The sequence below is a fragment of the Amblyomma mixtum genome, chromosome 8 (genome assembly GCF_055824585.1).
Source record: "Amblyomma mixtum isolate Tamu chromosome 8, ASM5582458v1, whole genome shotgun sequence".
Taxonomy (NCBI): domain Eukaryota; kingdom Metazoa; phylum Arthropoda; class Arachnida; order Ixodida; family Ixodidae; genus Amblyomma; species Amblyomma mixtum.
This window is the reverse complement of record NC_143019.1, coordinates 75,850,062-75,857,356: the sequence shown is the minus strand read 5'-3', so window position 1 is coordinate 75,857,356 and position 7,295 is coordinate 75,850,062. Positions and strand designations below refer to the sequence as shown.

The window sequence follows — 7,295 nt, the reverse complement described above, 5'->3', positions numbered from 1 at the left end:
GCTGCGTGCATTCCGAATGTGCTATTTCGATTACATGTCAGCTCCACTGAAACGTACAGATTGAGAATCGTTTATTATGAACGCCATTTCTCAAGAATAATGTAAAGATAAAGGAGATTTGCTTACTTTGCAAAAAAATAATTGTCAGCGCAGCAATGCAGAGGTGAAAAATTAAAGATTTATAATATTCTTACTAAGTATACTAGGAAATGAATATTAGAAGAGTAAATGAGAGATACAGGTATTTTCCCACTTATCAGATGCAGGCTCCTTTATCGCATATATTGCTATAAAAATGACCAAAAGTTTTAGTACAATGCATTGCTCAGAGCACACATCCACTGAGGAGATATTTCGTAATAAAAAATGTGCCAAAACCTAGCGTGCATGTACGCTTCTAATAGAGGTTTTTTTCGCACTATAGGGATACGTTTCTGTGCACAAATAGCAAGGGTTGCAAATATTCAATACAGGTTGCTTATAGTCGGTGCGCAGGGTGTTTCACTTCAGTGGTTCTAGAACTATTTTTTTAAATAGACTTTTTTATTTAGAGGACCGCCTTTCTCGCCTAAGCATGGAGGGAGGGTGGTGTAGCATATCAGAATAAAGCTCAGAAGAGCTAACTAGTAGTCCGTTTAACAACTTTGAATAGGCAGCTTTTCAACTATTGCTGTTATCACCTTGCTTATTAACAGGCGTGCTGACCACCGTAAATAATACCAATGTTAGTTTTCAAAATTTTGAAAACGCAGTTAGTCTCGATGCGATGGCCGAGCAAATGTTCAATATTTCGAGTTACGGGCACTCGAAGTTTGCTTTGCCGGCAAGCTACTAGAAAGTGCTTTTATTTGACGCCATGTAAGTAAAATTTGTTGGGCAAGAGCACCGAGGGTAAGTGCGTTAGCGAAATTAAGAACTTAAATGAATATTATTTAGGGTAAGCTACACGCCTCTCAAGAAATGAGAATAATTGTACACTTAAATAAACTATTCAACGTTAGTTAGGCAGTCTACTAGGCGGAACCTCTCTCTAAAGCGTATTCTGATGCACTGCACCACTGATAATGCTATGCCGAAAAAAACGCTATTATAAGATCAAATGTCTGTTTTTAAAAATTCTGAACATATTAGGTGAAACACCTCTTATAAAAGTCGCGCAGCTTCAACTCTGTTGCTTGCAATAAAACACCACCAGAGCTGTTGAACTCTCCCCACTGTTCCTAAGCCACTTAAAATTGACGTAATAAAATTGTGTATGATTTGCCCCAGTAAGAAACTTGCTATCACGACAACCATAGTGAGAATAGAGATAAAAATGTTTTTAGATTAAACAAAACACGTGGGATGTTTACATTTTTCCATCGTTTGTATTAATGTTGTTGTGTTGCCTTTGATTACGTTTGCGTTATATTCCCACCCTACGAAAATCCCTTGTGGATTGCAGTATCTGTAAATAAATAAAATAAATGGGGAGGTATTGTAAGCGACAGCACTGTTTCATGGCAGCATCGCGTCGGTTAATCTCTTGCGGTTTTCCATGGCACCCACCCTAAACACGTTCAGACGACGGACTGCGTGGTGCGGTACCCTAAAAAAATTGCTGAGATTAGACAAGTTAAGGTGCATGTTTATTCCCAGTTGAATAATGTAGTATGTCACTGATAATATGCGCAGCTTCTCCATAGTGATGCAAATTCTACAAGAAGCACGTATGTAGATTTCCTCGCGTGATTCTCAAATCTGTTGATAGCCACGAGAAGAATGGCAGTAAGAGCATGTTCGACGCCTAATACGAACAAATATTTTCCCAACTATAATGAATATTGCTAGGCATAAGCGCATACGTCAGTATTCCCCAGAACTAATAAAATGGCGCCTGAAATCCACAAGGGACTCTTCAACATCACACCTCCATAAGTTGTGAGAAGCCGTGGTTGTGTGCGCGAGGGCATTGCGGCTAGGAAACTGCGTGTGAGAACTGGCGTACACTATAAACAGAAATGAGTCAAAAAAAGAATACGTTATCGCCCATCATACACCCTTTCATAAAAGCGTGGGCGCTAGAGGGCAGCTTACTCTCTTTCAACTCCCATATAGGTGTATTGATGTGTGCAGTGCGCGTCCTAAAAAGCGTCTACAAAAGCCGCGCGCGAAAGTTTTTATTTTTCGGACTTGATTTATTGATTGAGACATGTACAGTATTGTGATAAAGATGAAGTGTGGCAGCCTTCGCAGCCTTGTCGGCGACTGCGGGTTAGGGACCATGGCGGACGATATGATCAGGGACCAGCTGGTGGAGAACACCTCGAGTTGCCATCTGCGTGAGCGCCTACTCATGGAAGGCTCCTCCTTGACTCTGTCGCGCGCCGTGCTCCTTGCTCGACAGTGCGAGCAAGCTTCCCGTGAAGCCAGGGAATTGGCTGAGGAGGACGCTCCAGTACATCGTGTGGGATGCGAGCGCGGATCGAGACAAACACCACCTCAGGTCCATTGCTGCAAGTGCCAAAGTCAACCGTCACAACCTGCTGCTGCAATACCACAGCGGCAACTGCGGCTTCACTTCCTGCGCCGCCTCGCCGAAGTACTCGCAAAAAGAAGCGGCCCGCATGGTTCAAAGACTATGACATCGGCTAGACATTTAGTTTTTTTAAGTGCGGCGGAAATGTGATAAAGATGAAGTGTGGCAAGTGCGCTGCTCGCACTCGCGCGCACGGGAGTAGAGAAGACGACGAAGTAGCAGAATACAGATCGGCTCAACCGTATGCTACGTGTACTGTTTTACTGCTAATTATCATTACTACGATACAACAAGTATGAAACGATCTCGTGCGCACATTCCTCGAGGCACCTTTGCGGTCATGTGGCCCCACCGTTGTCACGGCCGCTCGTTTGTATTCGGCATTGCACACCATGTGGGAAATATGAACTGTATTGTGATTTATAGAAGACTAAACTGAACTACCTTCCTTTCTCGATCAACACCGGGCCCTGCCAAGCTGGCCCTTTCGCAATCGCTAGCGCCGCGGTGTGCCCACTTCTGGAAGCTTGCAATGGTCTCCCATAGCCTTTTGCGGAAGTTTCGTGACCCGAAAGCTATTAAAGTACTGCGGTGTAAGTTAAGCCAGGGCGTCATATGATATCGCAGCAAAGACAGCATTTATGGTGCCTTAATTTATCATCACTGCTAACGGCATAATCGCTGCTAATAATCACCAAGAGCCCTCCCAAGGAAGCCATCGATTATGCATGCACGCCCTTCTGCCTCGTTATCTCTCCCTTTCACTTTCCTTATTCATTCCCCCACTGTGTGCCTCATGCGTCAACGGTGAAGAAGGTAATTACCGTGCCTTTCCTTACTCAATAGCGCACCCTGTCTTTTTGTCTCGCTTGCAGAGATAAAGGTCCCACATATATTTTTCCTTCCGGACTCTGTACACTTTTCCAAACTCAACAGTCTTGCTTCACCTTTTTCGGCAATATCGTCCAGCCGCAATGAATGCGTGACCTGTCAGCGAAAGTACACTTTTCATAACGATCAGAAAGCTCTTGGAAGGCTATGAGAGCAAGAAAAAAAATTTCCTGGCGTCCTCAGTAGAAAGGAATTGAATGCCCAGCTCTTCGCTTGGCTCAACCCTAAGGGAGCCTATCTATAAACGCGCTTGTGCGAGCAAAGGGACGGCGTAATACGCAGCCTTTTTCTACGATTCTTAATTTGACAATTCCGTTTTCAGAAAGGAACTGCTGTGAACTTAATCAATATTCTCCACGCAATATCTTTGCTGAAATGTGAGCGCATGGCACCCTCCGAAAACAATCGAAACCATAGCCGGCAAAGTGATAGACCGTCGAGGGGCAAAGCTGTCGGGTCGATACCGTTTAACTGGAACCAGGCATACTGCGTCCTTACATGTGCCTGACACGGGCGACACCAAAAGCAAGCAGCGCTGTTGTTTCACGAAGGTTTTTTACATTCGCTGTCTCGTACTGACAGCGTCATTTATTACCCAGCGGTCTTTCGACAGCTACAATATGCGAGATTAATGCAGAAAAGCGCTGCCGGCGTCATGTGGGTCGCCGCTGAGAAATTACTTCAGCGTTATAGTGTGAGTCTGAAACAAAAGCCATGCCTGAGCTTGTTTCGCTCAGTTTTTGCCTACCGCGAAAGGGGAATAATTAATTATGCTATGGTCCTAAATTTTCGCAAGCAATAGTAACGACATGCGGACCTTTGTGCTAGTCGACGCATATGTCCTTTTTCTAAGTTATAATTGTTCGACGGGGAATGCGCATAAAGAAATTTTTTTTATGGCTTTTCGTGGTGCGCCACGAGTATCTTGTTCACGCTGTACAATAAAACTGCTCTTTCGGCTTCATCACGGGAAAATACGTGCGCTTTCGAGGAGTTTTCAGGCAAAGCAATCTCTCCAGTGCATTTGACTTGTCGAAATAGCCAAAACTTGTTGGGCTACTTCGCCGATGATAACAGTGTTTTCGAGATTCTAAATACTGATATAAATATTACTTACGATGGGCTACACGCCTCTAAATATTAAGATACCTCACAGTAATAGTTAGAAACTTAACGATTCATAATAATTTAAGCAGCCTGCTAATTAACACATCTTAGCTGCATTCTGATGTGCTACACCAATGACTATGGTAAGCCGAAAAAGCGCTCTCCCAACTGAAAAGCACTATTTATAAAAATCATGTGAAATCTTAGGTGAAACACGCACTGAATCTTGTTGGGGCTCTTTGATAACTTTTCTGTACCTTTCTTTCCGCGTGCATTCACCAAGTGATTTAACTGGCGCAGTGCATTTACAAGTGCAATTTACATTTTTGTTTGTTTGTTTCAACTGGGCTACTCTTAACTCCTCCTATTTTCATCATTTTCAATATCGCAAGGGCCACTTGATTGTCGCCAGACGTTTGCCATTGATAAGCTGCATACTGGACACGAAGCACAATTTTGCGCTCTTTCTTTTTAAAGTACTAAAACCGTATGTGTATTCCTTGCTCCGGAAAACCAAACCACTTCTACCGCTTACAAAGCAGAAAACATGACATATCCTGCGCTATGAGGCATAGCACAACGTGCATAAAAAATCTACGTGCTAAGAATTGGATAGCAACATTATGAGGCAACTTTTTCGTGGTGGTTTCTGTTGATTAGGAGTTTAAATTAAAGCGCTTAAAATTTCATTTTGATTTCTATTTCGAAATTAAGGAGCGAAGCATTTAATGCGAAGCATCAGATGCCACTACTAAACGTGTGCCTGAGACTTCGTAGTAAAAATTTTCATAGCGCAGTTTATAAAAGCTTCGCTTCGTGTAAATTTTGGGTCTTCTTAAATTAAAAATTGCCGTGGCTGAAAAACGTGTTTCTTTTTTTTTGCCAAACTGCATCCTTAGATTACATCTCTTTGAGAGCCTGCAGTAAAAATCCATTATTCTCGGCGTCCTCACTAGAGCTAAACGCGTTGGCGTTGAGAACATTGCTGCACACACGCGACAGTGGAGCGTAGGCCGCCGGGGTACAGCGGCGAATTGGCAGTGACGTTGAAATGTTGACACGCATAACTGGCTGCACGGGCCAGTGAACACCTTATACGCATTTTCAAGTACGTTGCGGTAGTGTCCAACAGTGAACAACTGTTTTGCAGAACACTTCAAGCTTCGCAAACTGAACAGCCGGCCATTTTTTTAGACTCCCTCAGGAATATTTTAGAACCACATGCTTCCTGGAGAAGTCGGTTCGTGCTCGTTTTCAGCAGGCCCAAACAGCCAGGTACCACTCACGGCACGCATCCCGTAATATGAAGAAGAACCTTGTCCTGCGGGAACCACACCGTAACCACAATAACATGACAGGAATGCTCAAGCGCTTCTCATTCTCAGACAAAGTGCCTACATGCCGATAAAACATCAAGCTAAGCCAAGCTGCACCGCATATGAATAAGATTTCGACCACTTTTAATTAAAGGTTTAATTAGCACCATAGACGGCGACGACGACAGGTCTGTCAAGAAAATTTGTATACTTGTTCTCTTCGCGGGGCTCCAAGTTAAATGCCTCAGGATTCACGGCCAAAGCTAAGGAATCTACTGCCGTCCCCACCACGACCGCTGCGGCAATAAATGCAGCCACAATTGCTTCGGCCGCGGGTATGCTGAGTGTGTCTTCTTGGAAAAAGAGTACCAAAGCCTCCTCGACGTCACCGAAGTCTCTCTGTAGATGGTTCAAGTGATTGCGCAATTGAAGATCTGTCGCAGATCCACGGTACTTTATTGAAGTTGCCCTTGTTTTCTCGCCGAAAAGCATGGTGCCCCAGCATACAGTGGGACCGAACTGATCTAACGGCGGATGCTTGAGCACTTTGAGGTCCGTCGTCCACAGCACGCAGCTGGCTACGTGATAGAGGCTGGGTGGTCTCCGGAAGGTCGCACGGCTGAAGGCAATGCTGGCGTAGAGGGCGAAGCGGGCAGGCTGTCCAGTCTTCCGGTGGCGGTACGTTACCTTTCTGGTCAAGCGATAGCGCCTACGCCTGGCGTTGGGCAGATCGTCTGCCATGGCTGGTAGACCGGGTCTTGACCAACGTGGGACGCCCGGCAGACACTCGGAGCGCAGTTAAGTACCGGGGCGCCGCTCGAAAAGCACCAGTAAGCAAAGACCAGCAGCCCGTCGTTCCCGGACACCTCTTCGCTGCAGCGATACGGGACATGAGACGTAGATCTGAACGACACTTGTGTCGTCCGGAAAACGCGAAGCAACGCTGACTGCTTCGTACTTCTTGTCGGCGTAGAAAACGATCGCCGACGCCGGTCGCCGACGCGCCCTGTGTGCGAGGCAGAGGCGCCACCGCAGTTCCTAGGAGAGCGCCCGGTCCGACGACGGATGGCCGAAATCATCCTGGAGCAGGACGAAGAAGCTAAGTTTCTCGTTGAGCTGCTCGACGGCGGCCAGTTCCCAGAGCTCGGTGTAGCGAGCGCAGCTGAACAGGTCCTCGACGGGCAGCCGCTCGAGTACGGCGCGTACCACCGGCAGGCAGCTAAGTGCTGCCTCAGCTACGGTGCCCATCTTGTTCCGTTATTCTTCTTGTTCTTCTCCTCAGTAAACATGACACATACCCACGCTGTCGTTCTTCTTCTTCTGCGTCCTCTTAAGAATGGCTCATACCAACAGGTGGGGATTGGGCAAGGTGTATTGGAATAAACAAGGAAATTCTTCTTTGAGAGTCTTCTTCTTGTTCTCCCTCAGCATAGTCACAGTCATTCTTTTTCTTTTGGTCCTCC

At 45.7% G+C, this 7,295-nt stretch overlaps 1 pseudogene; it reads right to left on the bottom strand.

The window, feature by feature from the left end:
• Positions 1-5,988: 5,988 nt before the first annotated feature.
• LOC149333054 (uncharacterized) lies at positions 5,989-7,080 on the bottom strand (annotated as a pseudogene).
• Between the last annotated feature and the right edge of the window lie 215 nt (positions 7,081-7,295).